General features: G+C 44.6%; 1 protein-coding gene across 1 annotated transcript in view; it reads right to left on the reverse strand.

Moving 5' to 3' along the window:
- CDC45 (cell division cycle 45) overlaps nt 1-21,136 on the reverse strand; it is a 155,162-nt gene that overhangs the window by 78,151 nt on the left and 55,875 nt on the right. The gene's annotated exons all lie outside the window — the stretch shown is intronic.

Consider the following 21,136-nt stretch of genomic DNA (forward strand, 5'->3'; position numbering starts at 1 on the left):
TAAAAAACAAGAAAAGTAAACATTTGAACTTTAATCATAAGCTGCAATGCTGTAAAAAAAAAAAAAAAAATATAATACATATAATTATTTTGGTAAACAATACAATCTAACAGTACTGGGGGAAAAAAAATCCAAAAATCTCTTTTTTAAAACCACAAAAAACATTTGTTGCATTTTCCAGGTTAGGGGAAAGGGAAAACCAGGATTTATATCCACAGCAAGGGCAAACTGTTACAGACGCACTGACTCAACAAGGCTTGAAAAAGGTAAAGAAAAAAAAAAAACTCACAAGCTGTCCCCCAATGGTGTCCAAGAATTTTTTTAAAGCAAGGAAAAAAAAAAAAAAAAAAAAAAAAAAAAAACATAAAAAGGGCATCACTTAACTACTCGCAGTACCTTTTAACCACAACTAGCATTTGATAAGACACACTTCGACTTACTCGCAGTACCTTTTAACCACAACTAGCATTTGATAAGACACACTTCGACTTACTCGCAGTACCTTTAACCACAACTAGCATTTGATAAGACACACTTCGACTTTTAATGTATAAGGACCAGTTTACACCATGAATCGCTCAGGAACGTGCTGTGCATTCCACGTGTGATCCAGATGCAGTGCAATTTCATTTGAATTTTTTGAAATTGAGCTGGACCTCAGAAAAAAAAAGGAGTATGCTCTACTTTACAAAACACAGAGCAACTAGATTGCATAAGACTGCATTTGTAACCTGCGTTTGGGTTGTCGTTTGCATTGCACTGGCACCCACTGCAGATTGCAAGTGCAGTACGTTTTGAACACTGTGGGAAACGCACATGGAACATGGTTTTCCACACCGAGTTCTGGTGTGAACTGACTCTAAAGTGATATTAAAAGTTTTCTTTTTTGGATTTAAAAATACAAAAGTTTATACTTGCCTGCTCTGTGCAGTGATTTTTGCACAGAGCAGCGCAGATCCCTCCTGCCCCCAGAGCAAGTAGCTTGCTATGGTGGAACCTGAGCAGGCTCGTTCTCAACAAGTGGCTCTGTGTGTCCATTTACACACGGAGACGCGGCTTGGCCCCTCAGTCTTTTGATTGGCCCACTGGCTATGATTGACAGCAGCTGGAGCCCATGCTTGCTCATTTTTGCACATGAAGGGAAGTGTAAAAAGGCATAGAAAGCCAATACACCAGCTGAAATCCATCAGTAATTAGAAAGCAATCCTGCCCCTTGTCAGCTGGTTCAGTCTTAACTGATAGCCTATAAAATGGTGTCTCATTACCAAGGTATCACACAAGAAACATCATGATGGGTAAAAGCAAAGAGCTCCAAAGATTTCTAAACTTTCCAGTGTGCACTGTTGGGGCCATAATCCAGAAGTGAACAGAATTTCACCATAAACTGGCCACGACCAGGTGCTCCTTGCAAGATCTCTGACAGAGGAGTGAAAAGATATATCAGAAGAGTTGTCCAAGAGCAAAAGGACCACTTGTGGAGAGCTTCGGAAAGACCTGTAAAAGCAGTCACAATTGTTTCAAAGAAAATAAGTAATGCACTCACCCGCCATGGCCTGTATGCACGCTCACCATGCAAGGATGCATTGCTGAAGAAAAAGCATGATAAAGCGCTTTGAAAAAATGCTACACAACATTTAGACAAACCTGTGAAATACTGGGAGAATATAGTCTGGTCAGAGGAGACCAAAATTGAACTCTTTGAATGTCATAATATACACCATGTTTGGAGGTCAAATGCCACTACACATCACCCCAAAAACATCCTTCCAACAGTTAAGTTTGGAGGTGGGAACCTGATGGTATCCTGTGATCCACTGACGACATCCATGGTCCTGCCCTCTCAGGACTTCGAGACCAGGAGACAGCAGTCAGCCCCTATTGCAACACTAAGGAGTACCACACTTGGGCAGGAGAAGATGCATCTTTATTCCCGATCTTCAAGGACAGTCCATGAGACCAGGAGCAGTTTCAGGAACATGTTACCCCCTGTCCGGAGGAAACACTAATACTGAAGGTGAGGACTAGGGCAACGCCTTTTATTTGATTGGGTTTAATGCGTTTCCTGTCCTGGTAGGAGGAGCCCTAGGTCTCATGGTCTGTCCTGGAAGACGACTTGAGAAAAATGTATTAAGACATTCTGGATTAAAATCTGCTGTCATCTACCAGGATGATGAAGATGAAAACGAGGTTGGCCTTTTCAGCAAAGCAATGGCCCCAAACACAAAGCAAAAAACTCTCAAATCGGTTTTAAAGAAAGAAAATAAAGCTGCTAGAATGGCCCAGCCAATCACCTGACTAGTATTCAATAAAAAATATATGGAAAGAACTAAAAGATGAGAGTTCATAGAAGGAGGCCCACGGAACCTTCAAGATTTGAAGACTGTGTGGAAGAATGGGCCACAAATCGAACCTGATCAATGCATGACTAGTTTCTCCATACAGGAGGCATCGTGAAGTGGTCATTAGCAACAAAGTAATTTTACGAAGTATTGAATACATTTCAGTTAATATGTTCAATAATTTTTCCCTGCGTCACTTAATTTTTACACAGAATACATTTCTGAACTTATTTGTTTTGGTTTCTTTGTATGTATGGAATGCATGGGTTGTTTCCAACATGTGGTGACAATTTAATGTCACTAGCAATATACACTGAACAAAATTATAAATGCAACACTTGTTTTTTGCACCCATTTTTTTTATGAGCTGAACTCAAAGATCTAAGACTTTTTCTATGTACACAGCGCCTATTTCTCTCAAATATGGTTCACAAATCTAAATCTCTGTTAGTTAGCATTTCTCCGAGATATTCAATCCACCTCATAGGTGTGGCATATCAAGTTGATTAGACAGCATGATTATGGCACAGGTGTGCCCTAGGCTGGCCACAATAAAGGCCACTCTAAAACGTGCAGTTTTACTGTATTGGGGGGTCCGAAAACCAGTCAGTATCTGGTGTGACCACCATTTGCAGTGCAACACATTTCCTTCACATAGAGTTGATCAGGTTGTTAAGGCCTGTGGAGTGTTGGTCCACTCCTATTCAATGGCTGTGCAAAGTTGATTTGTATGGGCAGGACACGCTGTCATACGCCGATCCAGAGCATTCCAAACATGTTCAATGGGTGACATGTCCGGTGAGTATGCTGGCCATGCAACTAGGATGTTTTCAGCTTCCAGGAATTGTGTACAAATCCTTGCAACATGGGGCCCTGCATTATCATACTGCAAAATGAGGTGATGGTTGTGAATGAATGACACAACAATGGGCCTCCTGGATGTCGTCACGGTATCTCTGTGCATTAAAATGCCATCAATAAAATGCACCTGTGTTTGTTGTCCATTCCAAACGCCTGCCCATAACATAACCTCACCGGCACCATGGGCCACTCGATCCACAAGGTTTATTTCAGCAAACCGCTCACCCACACGACTCCATACACACTGTCTGCCATCTGTCCTGTACAGTGAAAACTGGGATTCATCTGTTACATGGTTACATAGTTAGTGAGGTTGAAAAAAAAGACACCAGTCCATCCAGTTCAACCTATGATGTGTGTGTTTGCTGTTAACCGTACATTGTATACCCCTCTATGTTGTGGTCTTTAAGGTGCCCATCTAATAGTTTTTTTGAAACTATCAATGCTCCCTGCTGATACCACTGTTTGCAGAAGAGAATTCCACATCCTTACTGCTCTCACAGTGAAGAACCCCCTGCGTATTTTAAGGTTAAACCGCCTTTCCTCTAGTTTTAGTGAGCGTCTCTTATTGTATTTCCTTTCTCTGAATATGTTTTTTCCATATGCTAGCCAGTACAATATTTGTACATTGATATTATATCCCCCCTCAATTGTCTTCTCCAGAGAGAATAAGTTCAGTGCTTGTAGTCTTTTCTCATAGCTGATGCCCTCCATTCCCCTAATTATTTTTGTTGCCCTTCTCTGGGACTTTCTCCAGTTCAAGCACATCCTTCCTGAGGACCAGTGCCCAGAACTGGACAGCATACTCCAGATGTGGCCGGACCAGAGTCTTGTAGAGTGGGAGAATAATCTCTATTTCTGGAGTGAATCCCCTTTTTTTATACATCCGAGTATTCTGTTGGCCTTGCTTGCAGCGGCTTGGCATTGCATGCCACTGCCAAGCCTGTTGTCTACCAGTACCCCCTCCTTTTCCATCCTAGACTCACCCAGAGGGTTCCCCCCTAGTGAGTAGCTTGCTTTCTGGCACCCAGGTGCATTACTTTACATTTTTCAACATTAAACCTCATCTGCCATGTAGTTGCCCACCCCATAATTTTGTTCAGGTCCGCTTGTAAGGTTTCCACATCCTGCCCAGAAGATATTGGCCTGCTTAGTTTAATATCCATAAATACTGAGATTTTACTCGATATCCCTTCCTCTAGATCAGTGGTTCTTAACCTGGGTTCGATCGAACCCCAGGGGTTCGGTGAGTCAGTCTCGCGGGTTCGGCGGAGGTAATTTCTGAACTGGTCTCTGAAAGACAACAGCAAAGTCACACTGATTTGCAGTAAATATTCATTATTATGTTTTTGTGTGAAAATCATGTTTTAATGGTTTTCTTCTATGTTCCTAATGGTTCTGTTCTTTAATGGTTTTGTTCATTTTGTGCACCTATGTATAAATATATACCTAAATATATACCTATGTTTTGAATTTGAAAAAAATCATAATTTTATTTTTCCAATTAAGAAGGGTTCAGTGAATGCGCATATGAAACTGGTGGGGTTCAGTACCTCCAACAAGATTAAGAACCACTGCTCTAGATCATTTATGAATAAAATAAATCTGTGATGAGAACACCTCTCCAAAGTGCCAGACGCCATCGAATGTGAGCATTTGCCCACTCGAGCCAGTTACGACAAACTGCAGTCAGGTCGAGGTCCCGATGAGGACAATGAGCATGCAGATGAACTTCCCTGAGACCGTTTTTGCCAGTTTGTGCTGAAATTCTTTGGTTATGCAAACCAATTGTTGAAGCAGCTGTCCAGGTGGCTGGTCTCAGACGATCTTGGGGAGGTGAAGATGCTGGATGTGGAGGTACTAGGCTGGTGTGGTTACACGTGGTCTGCAGTTGTGAGGCCGGTTGGATGTACTGCCAAATTCTCTGAAACGCCTTATGGTAGATTCAAATACATCAAAACTTGCGACATCTGTGTGATAAAACTGCACATTTTAGAGTGGCCTTTTATTGTGGCCAGCCTAAGGAACACCAGCGCATGCGCTGTCTAATCATCATGATATGCCACACCTGTGAGGTGAATTAATTCTCGGCAAAGGAGAAGCACTCACTAACAGATTTAGAAAGATTTGTTTACAATATTTAAGAGAAAATGGGATTTTTGACTTACCGTAAAATCCATTTCTGTGATGTTCATTGACAGACACAGCTCCTGATTCTTCTTAACCATTGGGTTATACTGCCCCTACAGCAGAGGGACACTAGGCAGGAAAAAGCTTGACTACGCCTATGGGCAGTCCCAGGGAGTATACACCCACTCTCGGCTATTAGCACTCAGCTTTGTTACAAGCAGTGTCAGAAGAAAGCCAACTCCACAGAGGGGTGGGTGCTGCGTCGGTCAATGATCAGAGAAATGGATTTTACGGCAAGTTAAAAATACCTTTCCATCTTTCGTTCATTGACGGACATAGCTCCTGATTCTTCTCAACTATTGGGACGTCCCAAAGCAGTGTTAAACATGTGGGGTGGGAAAACATCAGAAAAAATTCCCAAGCAAACCAGGTTAACAGAGCTCAACCATAAACAATTAGAGCACACCTGAAAAATACACCCTCAAAGAGGACTAGGTCCTCTAAACAGCAGCCAGCAAAACCTTGCGGCCAAAGAAGCATCCATAGATGCCAACACAACCACTGTACAAAAAACTTTGTAAAAAAGTGTGCACAAACGACCAGGTGGCCGCCTTGCAAACCTGCGTTACTGACTCTTGAAGATGGAAAGCCCAGGAGACACTAAGCACCCTAGTAGAGTGCGCCTAAACAGGGAAAGGGAAGAACCTGACCACGGATGCTATAGGCCTGAACCAATGTCTGATCCATCTAGAAATGGTCGCAGAAGATGCGGACAACCCTTTAGGAGGTCCGTCTGTGAGCGTAAATATAGGGTCTGACTTCCTAAAAGACTCTGTAGCTGTCAGGTACACTCTAATTGCCCGAACACTTCCAAGATATGCAAGGAAGTTTCCTTCAGATGTTTAGGCCTGGACACAGGGAAAGAAACACAATGTCTTCATTCAAATGGCAGTCAGAGACCACATTCGGAAGGAATGAGACAGAGGCAAAGTACCATTAGGAAAACAGGATAACGCTGTCAGTTCCAACACCCTGCCATGTAGAGGTGATAGCCACCAAAGAAGGCCACCTTCTGGGGCAGCATAAGCAGATAATCCTCCCGAATATTTTCAAGAGAAGCTTCAGTAGAGCTGAAAGCACCACATTAAGATTCCAGGGCGAAAATGGAGCCCGCACTCAAGGAACAAAATGTCAGACTTCCTGAAGAAAAGGTATGCTCCAGGGAGTGTGTGGCCAAAGGTCGTTGGAAAAAGAGAGCCAAAACCCGAAACCTGGCCCTTACACCACAGAATGTCCATCTACGTACGATGGTATCTCTTCCTAGAGGCAGATTTCCTAGCTTTTAACAGTGCAGGAATCATCGATTCAAACCTCCAACCTTCAAGCACCTGGCATTCATCAGCCAAGCCTTTAAAACCAGCGACTGTAAAACAAAGATTGGTTCTTGGAACAGCAGATCCTCCCTGAAAAGAAGTCCCAAAGGAGCACTGGCGACCAGCCATAGCAGATCGGCATACAAAGACCAGCTAGACCAGTCTGGAGCCACTAGAATTACCAAAATTCCCTTCTGCCTGAATCCTGCACAGGAGTCGTGGCAGAAGTTTGAGAGGGCTGGAACAAATCAGTCAGTCCACCTTAGAATGCCAACTACTTACTGAGCTGTCAGGACACTACATGTGCCCCCTTAGTGATTGACAGACCACAGGCGTGGCATTGTCCAAATTAATCTTTTTCAGACACCCCTGAAGAAGATTGTCCAATGAGCCAGACAAAGTCTGAGAGCAAAGCCACCTCTAAAGACCATGGATCCTTGACCCATTTCCCCAGAATCTCTTTAACAGAGATCTTATGTGGAACTGTGCAAACAGACCACCTCAAGGGTGAACACCATCAGGTCCAGCACGCGTATGCAAGCCTGGAGGGATGACCGTCTGCTAAACAAAAGCTGAATTGCCTCCTGCAATTCAGCTTTTGGAGTTTTCCCGAGGAAGAAACACTCCGGCTGAGGCAGAGTCAAGAGTCAGACACAGATAGGCAGACCCAAAAGCAGACTCCTGAATGTTCAGGATCCCACCAAACTCCCTCAGAGTTGCAGAGCAATCTCCAGTAGTCAGAGCAGTCAGAGACTCCCCTCGCAGAAGATCATCCAGGTATTAAAGTACTACGATCCCCCGCTGACTCAATATTTCCAGAACCAGGGCCAACACTCCAGTGAAGACCCGAGGTACGGAGGTGAGACCAAACGTCAGGGCCACAAACTGATAATTCTCCTTGTCCATGGCAAAACGTTGGAAGTGCTGGCGACCATCACATATTAGAATGTGCAGGTAGGCGTCTTGATGTCGATAGATGAGAGAAGAAATCCCCCTGATGTAGGGGCGCCACTACCATGTGAATGGAGTCCATGCAGAACTTCTGTACTCGCACAAAGCAGCTTAGCTCCTCGAGGTCCAGAATTGGACATACCTTGCCTTCCTTCCTGGGCACTGTAAAAAGGTTTGAGTAAAAAAACCCTTGAAAATGTTCCGAAGTCGGAACCAGAACAATCACCCCTTGAAAAAAAAGTCTTGCACTGCCCCAAAAAGACCCCGTAAGTGATCTGGGGACAAGTGCAGGTTGGAAGTTGAAAACCCGAACTCGATCTCGTAGCCTGATCGAATAACACTGTGGACAATGGATCCAGAAACCAGCAAAGACTCCCCCCCCCCACCCCCACCCCACCAGATACAGGTGAGGGTGCCCCTTCATGCAGAGGCAGCCTTGTCCGCAGGTCTGCAAGAGCCCGCTCGTGGCTTGCCAGACCAGGTCCTCTTGGAACCTCTGGTGGAGGCTCTGACTTTTGATGACCCTTGTCTTGAGATCCTGAGAGACGAAGAAGCCGCTGAGGAGCCGATAAGAATGGCCCATGTCTACGACGTGGCTCCTCGCCCATAATAGCCTGCGGAAGAGGAGAACTCTTTCCCCCCCCCCCCCCCCCGTGAGACCCTTAATGTCATCCAAGGAAGCTCCAAACAGGCGATCCCCTACAAAAGGGAGATCAGATAAGGCCTTCTTAGAGTCTAGTCCGCAGACCAGCATTTCAGCCAGACAATATGCTTAAGGACCACTGCTGATACAGACAGCCTAGAAATCAAAAGGAGTCGCATCCAAAGAAGCATCACAGACAAACTGTAGCCCCTGGACCAACCTTTCCGCCATCTCCACAACGACAGGGGGAAGCTATTCTCCCTCCAGGCATAAAAGCTTAGCCCACTCGGTCAGAGTTTGCGACACCAGGGCAATAGTAGTTACTGGCCTAATTGCCGAACCAGCCACAGAGCATCCGCCCTCTTATTAGCTCGGCCTGTAAAGCTCGGAGACTCCTCAACCGGGATGAAGGCAAGTCAGTTTGACCTGGAAACTGGCGAGTCCACTACAAGTGGGACCGTCCACCTTTTACGCAGCAAATCCTCATAAGGATACCACAAGCAAAAAAACGCCTAGCAACCACTGCGTTTTGGACAACCCCACTGTTGTGATGATGTTGTCAAGGTAAGGTGGAAAGAGAACACCCTCGCCACTTTGGTTGGCCTGTGGGTGCCAAAAGGAACCGGTGCCTCAGACGCGGCAACAGCCACAACCTCCATTTTTTAAAGTTTCATGCACTGACACAAACAGTGCATCCGCCACGCCTTTTAAGTGCGGCTAGAGGAGCAGAGGAATCATCCTCACTATCTAAGCACTCAGGGTGCATGGACGCAGACCCAGTAGTGTCGCTATATACTGAGCTCACCGATAAAATAATCAGTGGAGGCCACCGACTGTGATCCCGCAAAGGGGACGCCTGCCAAGAGTCCACAAATGGACCACCAACTGGACCGTGAAAAAACAAGGGGGGGGGGTCACTCTCCGAGCCCTCCATAGGTGACATAATAGGACATCGCCCCCTTAAGAAGGGGGCTGCCCACCGTGACGCTGATGCACAGGCAGGGTACCCTCGCTAAAACAAAGGCAGAAGCCCCACACAATAATGGCTGCAAGACTATCATTAAAAATGAAGTGCCCCCACAGCGCCTCCTGGTCCGAAGAAGGTGCCAAGCTGACCATTTGGAACAGAAGGCTGTAGGCTGCGGCCTAAATGTGGAGGCCCAGCCACAATTGCATGGATCCTGAGCCTTGCAGATACCCAAAGGAAGAGTTGGGGCTTCAGATACACGTATTGGGGCTGCCCCCCCCAATGACGGCGCCTGACTGTCGCATGGCCTAGAAGGCCGCAAACCGCAGCCTGAATTTTTGAGGGCGCCCGGCTGCCAGAACGTGAGCCCCAGTGGAGCCGTCCACCCTGGTGCAGCGGAGAGGAAGGCAAAGGCGGATTGACCAAATGAAAGGCAGTGGCTGCAGCCCTCCTCACAGGGGCTACCTCAAATGGGTTCAAAAGAGTAGGCTGCAAAGCCGCGGCCTAAGTTCTTGCCTGGACCTGGCCGCGTGAGGCATGTACCTGCGGATGGGAAAATCATCCACTTCCCCAGACCAACAAACGCCGCAGGGAGCCCAGAGGTCATCCCTGCCCTAGTGACCAAATCCCCAGATGGCAGGGAACCCTGCCCACCCCCCCCCCCCCTTTGTGCACCCTTTAGAGCATGTGGCAAAGCCAGCTCAACACCTAACCCAGGGGGGGGGGGGGGGGGAGCGAAAGACCCACAGTGACAGACATTTTAGGGGAGGGGAAAACAGGGGTCCGACCATCCCAGGGAGGGGCCCACATCCACCCCAAAACTCTTCAGGGGTAGTGGGGGGACAGGGTAGGCACTGTTCAGGACAGGACACTGCTCCATCGCAATGTGGGTGCTGTTGTCCAGGAAGAAACGCTGGGACTCAGGCCGAAGCCAGTTCGTATGCTTGCTTACCGAACTGGGGGGACCCCAAGCATCTATATATTATCCAGTTCTTTGCCAAGTCCTGCACATGTTTGTAGTTCTCACAGGAACAAAATAAAAAAAAAAAAAAAAAGGAGGAAATTGCAAGGACCAGAGATCTCAGCAAGGAATTCAGTCCTTACTCCTGACTAGGCAGAAGAAAAAGTTCCTATAGCCAAGAGTGTGGGTGTATACCCCCTGGGACTGTCCATAGGCATAGTCAAGATTTTCCCTGCCTAGTCTCCTACTCCTGTAGGGGGCCGTGTAACCCAATGGTTAAGAAGAATCAGGAGCTGTGTTCCTCAATGAACGAAAGAGAAATAGACCTTTTGCGTACATAGAAAAAGTCTTAGATCTTTGGGCTCAGCTCATAAAAAAAAATAGGGGCAAAAGCAAAAAAAAAAAAAAAAAAAAAGTGTTGGAGTTTTTAATTTTGTACAGTGTATTTACCTAGAAAAAGCTACATTAAGGATTGGGGGGGGGGGGGGGGAGGAGGTCGTGGATATTAAGGGATTCATGACAAATGTTACCAAAGATGTGTAATATCCCTCACCCACAAGTGGTTTAATGAGCTTTGACGTTGTGTGTAAAGATGGCTGCCGCATATCCAATTGACCATGTTTTTTTTTGGGGGGGTAGTGCAACCTTGTCTTGCTGACATATCTCACAAAACAACCTGTAAGTGGTCAGCAGGAATAATTTACATCTTGTGGGTGGTCTCTGGTCTACAGGACTATAAATCGAGTCTCTAGCATGGAAGGAAGGTTTGTTTTGAGAGGTTCATTTTTGGAGCTGCAGAAGGAAAGCACGCAGCTAAAAACCTCACTGTCCTGTTTTGCTGTTCCCATCATTGATACAACTGGTGTAGTCGGCAGGATACTGTGTGGTCACTAAATATAGTATATTTAGATGAAATATTGTGTTTTAGAGGGTGTATAAGGATTATTCATTGAATTGCAGCAGTTTAGTGAATAAGCCCTAAGCACAGTCACTTTGAGCCAGGACAACACATAAAAATTGGGATTGTCGTTTATGCATTTGTGTTTATGCATTAGAGTAGAGATGCATACTCTGCTAAAAAAAAAAAAAAAGCAAGAGCGTGGGAGGGAAGGAATCAGCTTCTAAGTATGGAGCGATTGCAATATGGGTCTGTTCTGGGTACTGGAAACCCATTGCAGAGGAATTGATTAAATATGCTGCTTCAATCTATACAGACCTTCGTAGTGAACTTGGTACGCAGGTTTTTCACTTAGATTTGAGCGTATATTCGAAGGAGCGGAAAGCGGCTGCCACTACTAGGTGGTTAGTCGTGCAGGCCCTTTGCCGCGAAGTGCAGAAGAATGAAGAGCTTGAGAAGAAGTTGTAGGAAGTGAAAAATATGTTGGTTAGGACTAATGAATGTATGCAAAGTAATGCATGTAGAGTAGTTGCCTTAGAGGAAAAGTGTAAAGTGAGAGCGATGATTGCAGATCCCACATGGAATCCTCAAGGCACACTCCAGTCTTCAGATGATGAGTATGTGTCCTATTCTAAATAGTGATGATTTGGATTTTTAGCTAATAAAGGAACTAGCGCGCAGGAGTTTTTGGGGCAAAAGAGTTATAGGCTTCTAACCAATAGGGGTATTTATCACTGCAGCCAGTGAACCATAGTAATGCTATGTAAGTGATGAGTGAAGACTAAAATGAGCGCAATATCTGTAGATTTATACTCCTATTTAAATATAAATTATGGTTCAAAAATTGTTGGTGATAATGAATATTAACCACCTCCCACCCGGGCCATTGTACATATACGGCCGGGTGGGAGCTTCCTCCTTCTGATCGGACGTTCCGGAATGTCCTTTAGAAGGAGAGAGATCGCGCCGCCGCGGGCACGCGCAGCGGCGCGATCTCGATGTGCCTGTGTCCCTAGGACACAGAGCAACGAGCCTCGGCAGGAGGGCCCTGTGATTGGCCCTCCTGATCACATGACAGCTGTGTCCAATCACAGCCGTCATGCAATGTCAATACAGCCGTTGTAACGGCTTCGATCTCTTCTCCTCCTGACAGATCCTGTCAGTGAGGAGAAGAGCAGAGGATCGATACTGCAGCCGGGGTGATCAGTGAGTATTTCTAATTACTCACTGATCACAGGGGGGGTCTGTGCTGGTAATCAGATGATTGATTACCAGTGCAGCCCTGGGGGGAGGGTGTGCCACTAGAGCCACCAGGGATGCCCACCCATGACCACCAGGGATGCCCACCATGGCCACCAGGGATGGCAAACAGGGCTCAGAGAGCCTGCCAGTGGTGCCCCCCTATTCGTGCTGCCCACCAATGCCATCTATCAGTGCTGCCCACCAGTGCCCGTTATTGCCATCTATCAGTGCCACCCACCAGTGCCCATTATTGCCCACCAGCGCCGCCTATCAGTGCCCACCAGCGCCGCCTATCAGTGCCCACCAGCGCCGCCTATCAGTGCCCACCAGCGCCGCCTATCAGTGCCCACCAGCGCCGCCTATCAGTGCCCATCAGTGCCACCTCATCAGTGCCTGTCAGTGCGGCGTCATCAGTGCAGGAAAAAACATATATATTTACAAAATTTTATAACCTAAACAAAAAAACTTTTTTTTTTTTTTCAAACTTTTCGGTCTTTTTTTATTTGTGCACCAAAAAAGAAAAAACCTGGCGGTGATCAAATACCACCAAAAGAAAGCTCTATTTGTGGGGAAAAAAATGACACAAATTTGGCTTAGGTACAGTGTTGCATGACCGCGCAATTGTCATTCAAAATGCAACAGCGCTAAAAGCTGAAAATTGGTCTGGGAAGGAAGGGGGTTTAAGTGCCCAGTATAGAGGTGGTTAAAGTGCTGTACTAATATTATGGAATGATTAAATAATTGAAAAATTTAATCTCATGTATAAACTGATCAAAGTGCTGGTGCAAACGTGTGTTGAATTAAAGTGCAATCAATATGCAAGATTAATATATGAAATATATAAAATTAATATTGGATGCTTGTGCTGATCTTCAAATAATAAATAAATATTGTGCAACAAAAAAACCAAAATTATTATAACAAAAAAAAAAAAAAAAAAAAAGAGGGAGGAGTTTGTTATGATTTTTTTTTTGCAGAATATTTATAGGTTCCCATGGCAACCCTTGCCGTGGTCATATTGGGCGCTGCCCAAAATATAGGTTCCACGCCACAGGTATGGACCATTTCTTTTCCACCTCTTTAGACTTTGCGCAGTATTTTGCATACGTTTGCATTGGCTTCATTTACTGGTGTGCACAACAAGTGTTTATGTGATAATGTTTCTCATCTGATAAACTGACTATGTATGTTCATTTGATAGTGGGATTCCTAGATACGATTATTTTCTGAAGAAGCCTTTCCGGCGAAACCGGTTAAAGTTTGCAAAGCATAATGGATCATTATATGTAATATGTCCTCATTCAGCATATGTTTACTATTTGTATAAACTTTTTATATTTTTGGATATCTAGTAAAAATGAATTCACTTTAATATATATAGTCCAATTTGTGAGAAGGGAGAGTGATTTTCTGCGCTAAAAAATTACTATTCAATATGTATAAAACAAGCGACTATAACTCATAAAAAGAAATACCCTATGTGATATAGGAGAGAAGCTGCTACACGGACCTATAGAGAATCCCAGATGATATTGCAAAGAATGTGTAGCGCTAACCCAAAACTTCAATATTCAAAATATAGAACAATAAAATCATATAATAAAATTAATGGTGTGCACCAAAATATGTGTAAAGTGAATATGTTCCCAAAAACCAAAGGAAAAAAACAAATATATATAAAAATATATAATCCCTGCGATTTTGAATCGCTAAGATATTGACAATTGAATTGGTGATGGTTTCCCAAACAAATATGTGAAGTGAATAGGTTCACGAAAAACCAACAAAAAATATGAAAAAGATTTTGTTTTACAACCAAAAATAAAAAATAGTCCCTGAGATTTTTAAGTCGTAAAAACTAAAAAAGTCCCACTGTGTTTGAAGAGATGAGTGTTGTCTTCTATAGGAACTTCATGAAGACTTGTGGTAACAAAAAACTGCTTACCAAATATAGTTAGTCCACCAAATTAATGGACAGACCTTAACTCGCTTTTTGATATAGTGATAAAATCCACTTCCTGAGTATCTCCTTGGTAGGAGGGGAAGAGAGCTCTCACAGGTAGATATTCACAAGACCATATAAATTGGACAAAAGAAAAAAGAGCACATAGTGCAATACCGTAGATGTATTGGTATAGAGAAAGGAAATAAAAGAATAGCACTCACAAAGTATCCTATTGTTTAAGGTGTCTCGCAAATATCGCCATTCAGGGGAAGGAGAGAACCACAGATCCCAAGAAAAAGGCAAATATCTCATGCAAAGCACTTGCCGCCCCCATACAAAACTACCTGAGAATAGCTTGCATAAGATCTGGAACATTTATTGCACAAACTCACACCGAATATATATCCCACAAAGTCAGGTGCCTGATTACATTATCATATGCAGCTGAAATTGTGTACAGAAATATAACACATCTAAGGAACAACCAACACAAACAGTATTCTACTTTCCCACTAGCAACAAATAGATGACAGTGATTTCATTAACTTGAGCTAACTAGCAGACTTGCCGTCATAGAGCTCCTGACGTACAATACACATTATTATAGGTGTAAACACATCCCCACAGTGGATAATAGGTGAGTTAATCAGCACAATCAACAATTTGTGGAAGACAGGTGATTGAGCTGATGACATTAGCATCTGCCATGAGTCTTGACTGGGGAGCAGTACCCTATTGGCAATAGGCAGCTAGGCCTTTAACATGGATCATAGGCCTAGAGTCCCAGAGTCTGTGCATCTTTGGGAGATGTGGACTTGAATCCAACGTAACATTACTCCAAGGGTCTCCCCAGCATAAACCTCACAAAGAGCAGTGTTCCCTTACATAGGCAGGGCCCATAGTCAGTAGGCAAGAGGCTAGCCTGCAGTCCCCTTCAAACGCCCCCTGTCCTGAGTGAATTTATCATAGTAAACATATTTTTGTAACTATGAATTGTGTGATGTATATAGGGAAAAATGCATTAAGGAAAGCTAGGCCATTACGAGAAGTAGAAATGTATGAATTGTAATTATTGCCTATGTATAGGATCAACAGGTGGATTGTATCAGTTGTGGATATTTTTAACTGATTCATGACAAAATGTTCTCATACATATGTAATCTCTCCCCCACAAGTTGTTTGGTGAGCATTGACGTTGCGTGTAAAGATAGCTGCAGCATATCCAATTGACCATGTGGTTCGGGGGGCAAAGGGTAACCATGTCTTGCTGACATCACTCACAAAACAACCTGCAAGTGGTCAGCAGGAATATTTACATCCTGTGGGTGGTCTCTGGTCCACAGGACTATAAATAGAGAGTCTCTAGCATGAGGGAAAAAGGTTTGGTTTTGAGAGGTTCATTTTTGGAGCCGCGGAAAGAAAGCATGAAGCAAAAAACCTCCTCAGTGTCCTGTTCCAGATATCGAGTGCAAGCGGTTGCCAGACTAAGTATTATTTGACCTCTTTGGGATATTGGGAATAAAAAAAAAATATATACACACATACACATACATATACACACACACACACACACACACATACATATATATATATACACACACATATACATACACACACACACACACCCCAACAGTTGAAACCAGGATCTAAAAATAGATCCATCAGTTAAAACTGGGATCTAAAAAAACACAGGATGCACTGTTTAGACCAGGATCAAAAAATAGATCAAACTGTTGAGACTAGGGCTGCAAATAACGGTTATTTTCATAATCAATTAGTTGGCTGAATAGAGTTTTGATTATTCGGATAAAAACCTCCAAAGAACCTCAAAAAGGAAGAAGAAAGGATGTGGTGTGCAATTTAGTTAATAGAGTTAATAGGCACATTTCTTTTATTTAAAAAAGAAAAAAAAATAATTCTTGAACATCGATTATATACAGTATATATATATATATATATATATATATATATATATATATATATATATATATATTGTCGTCACTTTCCGTACCTGATGTCGAATTTTTCCACGAATCGCTATCGCTAAGTTCTTCAAGTAACTCTGTTTCGTTGTCGCGGTTTTCCAGTTCTTCTAAAAGTGCTTTTGCGCAAAAAGAATACTTTTTGGATGCCATGGTCGTTCTCAACTTTCCAGGCATAAAGAACTGGAAAAACACAGGCAGGGCCCTGGAAAAGCCACCAGGTGAAATGGCACGATACATTGTGATCCGTTCGGATCACAACTTTGTATTCATGTCATTTAGTGTATTTACATTTTTGAATTTGCCACCGGTTCCACGCCCCTGCATCACAACGCTCGCAGGGAAGGGAACCGGAAGACAGGTGCCAGCATCGGCCGAGCACACAGTAGGAGGACAGCGGGGGAAGGGGAGTTTTAAAATGTAAAAACAGATTTCTATGCAAAACAATGTGCTGCTTTTAGCACAGAAATCTGGACATAATCAGACCACCAGGGAGGTTAAAACCAGCAACTGTTGAGAAAATGAACACCTTGGTCAGGTCTATGTACAGTGGGTATAGAAAAGAATCCCCCCTCCCCTTTAAAATAAACACGTTTGCAGCCTGAAATGAAGACCAACATTATTTTTGTTTTATCCAGCTGTGTTTACTAGTGCAACTTATAACATCCAAGTGAAAGACAAACACCAACATGTCAGTGATTCTGTTTAATCCTCAAGAATTTGATGGTATTTTGCCCCATCCATTTTTCCTTCTATCCTGACAAGTGCTCCAGTCCCTGCTGCAGAGAAAACCCCCCATAACAGGATATTACCACCTCCATGCATTACTCCATGGCGATATTTGGATGGTGAGCTGTATTGGATTTCCGCCAGACATATAGTTTTGTGTTGAGGCCAAATTTTTCAATTATAGTCTCATCTGACCATGCACCTTGAAGATTCTGGGGGGCGCATGGAAAAAGGGGTTAAGGTCAGATGAGAAAAAAACTGAATAATTTGGCCTCAAAACAAGATAAGTCTGGTGGAAATCAAATACATCTCACCATCCAAATAACATCATTCCTACAGCAATGCATGGAGGTGGTAATATCCTGTTATGGGGGTGGTAATATCCAGGTATGGTGGTGTTTCGCTGCAGCAGGGACTGAAGCACTTGTCAGGATAGAAGAAAAATGGATGGGGCAAAATACCTTCAAATTCTGAGTAAAATCTGCTGCCCTCTGCCAGAAAGCTGTGAATGGGAAGAAGGTGCACCTTTCAACATGACAATGACCCAAAGCACACAGCAACAATGACCACACAGTGGTTGGAGTAGAAAAAGGGTGAATGTCCTTGCATGGCCTAGTCAGAGACCAGACTGAGATGGGAGTTTACCTATAGGTACTGTAATTATCTCCTAAACATGCACCATTTAGGATATTTTCTCTGATGTCCATGGACAGACGCAGCCTCATCTTCATGAGCTGAGTGGGTTAGGCTGCCACCTTCAGGAGTAGTCTAGACAGTACGTTGGTACAAAGTTTTTAACATGACTACGACCACGGGGCTGTCCCTCCAGGCATAACCCCAACTGCCACAGCCCAGCACATCAGTTTAGTTGCAAGCAGTGAAGACAAAAGAACTATGCCCAATCAGAGGGGGTGCTGCGTCTGTCGATGGACATCAGAGAAAAAGATTTTACGGTAAGATCTTACAAAAATCTTCATTTTCTCTATCGTCCATCGACAGACGCAGCCTCATCTTCATGAGCTGAGTGGGATGTCCCAAAGCAGTATAGGCATGAGGGGTGGGAGAAACGCAACCAGACAGTAAGGTCTACTCCAAGAGACTAAACCTAGCCAACTGGGCAATATGGAGCACAACCAAAAACAGGAGCCCACCCAGGCAAAAAAATCCTAAGAGAATAATAAAAAAACATTAACTCATGAAACAGCAGCCTGCAAAACCTTGCAGCCAAAAAAAGGCATCCGAAGAAGCCAACAAATCCACCTTGTAAAATTTTGTAAAGGTGTGCACAGACAACCAAGCCTTACAAACTTGTATAACAGAGGCCTGGTGGTGAAAAGCCCATACTCCTCTAGGCAGAAACAAACTGATGTGCTGGGCTGTGGCAGTGGGGGTTATGCCTGGAGGGACGGCCCCGTAGGAGTGGATGTGGTAAAAACTTTGAATCAACGTACTGCCTAGAATACACCTGCAGGTGGCAGCATAATCCACTCAGCTCATGAAGATGAGGCTGCGTCTGTCTATGGACGATATAGAAAAGGCTTTAATAAAAATCCACCTGTTGCTGGCTCTGAACTGTGCATGTGCAGTAGTGGAGCCGGCTGAATGGCGAACTGCTATGGTCATCCTCAGATCGGGCAGTGGGGCATGTGAATAAAAGCTGTGTCTGATTTGTGCCATGATATTACTGCACAGGTGTGCATCCAGACCTGCGTTCAGCCTGATCCATGGCAGAGCTCAGCAGTTACCACTCAGCTACCTCCCAATGGCAACAATGGATTTTTGGCAGCATTTTTTCCTCTCTGTGGATGGTTGGCTACACAGCAGCTGATCAAGCGGCTTGATCCAGCATGTCTGTTCAACAGAAGTCGATCAGTAGACTTCAGTAACAGCAGTGGGCACTCCTGAATCATACAGTACACACACACACACACACACACACACACACACACACACACACACACACACACACACACACACACACACACACACACACACACACACACACACACACCTTTCATCTAAAAATCAGCCTGATGTAACACTCCTGCTGCCCCCATCTCCTGGCATGCTGTGACTTGTGCTCCAACATCTCACAGACACATTAGGTGGCAATGCAGCAGGAGGAGACTGTGCATGCGTACTGGTGGGAAGGTTATGAGTAGGGAGGTGTAGAAGAGATTTGGGGAGAAGTTCAGAACATGTCCTTCCTCCAGAAGCAGTGCACTTCTCACACAGAAAATCGATCTAACAGCCTCAGAGACAGAAGCCCTGCTAGAGGGAACACAGCCTCTCCCCTCTTGCTCACCAAGAGTAAGAGTAAGCCACTGACAAAACTACATTTAGCTCACCCCGCCTTACCTTCAAGCAGACTGCAGCCTGTCCCACACTGCAGGCTGTGTTCCTCCTCCCTCTCCTGTCCTCCAGATGCCAACATCTCCTCTTCTATAGTCAAAAGAGCCGCGCTGGGGAAGGGAGCGGGTACACTGTGTTCCCATTGGCTGAACAGGTAGTTGAGAGGCAGAGTAGCTATAGCTTCGGGATTATTTTTGCTATCCCTGAATTTACTGAGGTTGCCAACCCTGATGGGGCCCCCCACTGGGCCCAAGCCCTCAGGCAGTGCCCTAATGGTCAATCCGCCCCAGATACACACATGTATATACACACATACACCTCAAAAAAATTAAAAAGGAACACTTTTAATCAGAGTATAGCATCAAATCAACTAAACTCCAGGGATAGTGCTCTGGTCAGTTAAGTAGCAGAGGGGGATGTTAATCAGTTTCAGCTGCTTTGGTGTTAATGAAACTAACAGGGGCAATAGATGGGCAACAATCAAGACAACCTCCAAAACCGAATGGTTTTACAGGTGGAGGCCACTGAATTTTTTTTTCCCTACTCATCTTGACTGTTTGACCTTAGCCAAATGCAACACTAGTGAAAGTGTCACTACTGGTAGCATGAGGTGATACCTGGACCCTATAGAGGTTGCACAGGCATTCCAGCTCCTCCAGGATGGCACATCAATACATGCCATTGCCATAAGGTTTGCTTTGTCTCCCACCACAGTCTCAAGAGCACAGAAGAGATTGCAGGAGACAGGCAATTACTCTAAGAGAGCTAGACAGGGCCCAAAGAAGGTCCCTAACTTAGCAGGATCAGTATCTGCTCCTTTGTGCAAGGATGAACAGGATGAACACTGCCAGAGCCCTACAAAATGACCTCCAACAGGCCACGGATGTGAATGTCTTTGACCAAACAATCAGAAACAGACTTCATGAGGGCCCAGAATCCTCTAGTGGGCCCTATGCTCACTGTCTGGCACCGTGGAGCTTGATTGCCATTGAAACACCAGAATTGGCAGGTTCACCACTGGCGCCCTGTGCTTTTTACAGATGAGAGCAGGCTCACCCTGAGCATGTGACAGATGTGAAAGAGTCTGGAGAAGCCGAGGAGAACATTATGCAGCCTGTAACATTGTTCAGCATGACAGGTTTGGTGGTGGGTTAGTGATGGTCTGGGGAGGCATATCCATGGAGGGACGCACAGACCTCTACAGGCTAGCCCATAACACCCTGACTGCCATTAAGAATTGGGATGAAGTCTCTGGACCCATTGTCAGTCCCTACGATGGTGCAGTGGGTCCTGGGTTCCTCCTGGTGCACGACAATGCCTGGCATCTTGTGGTGAGAGTATGCAGCCATTTCTTGGAGGATGAAGCAATTAATACCATTGAATGGCCCCCATGCTCGCCTGACCTAAATCCAATAGGCCACCTTTGAGACATTATGTTTTGGTTCATCTGATGCCACCAGGTTGCACATCAGTCTGTTCAGGAGCTCAGTAATGCCCTGGTCCAGATCTGGGAGGAAATACCCCAGGACACCATTCAGCATCTCAAAAAGGGAGCATGCCTCAAAAGGTTTCAGGCATGCATACAAGCATGTGGGGGCCATGCCCACTACTAAGTACCATTTTGAGTTGCTGCAATGAAATTTCAGCAAAACAGACTAGCCTGCTGCATCCTTTTTACTTTGATTTTCAGGGTGTCATTGAATTCAACCCTCTGTAGGTTGATAGTTTTAAAATTTCCATCAAATAACGTGGCATCCTTTCGT

The sequence above is a fragment of the Pelophylax lessonae genome (assembly GCF_965119305.1).
Source record: "Pelophylax lessonae genome assembly, chromosome: 1".
Taxonomy (NCBI): domain Eukaryota; kingdom Metazoa; phylum Chordata; class Amphibia; order Anura; family Ranidae; genus Pelophylax; species Pelophylax lessonae.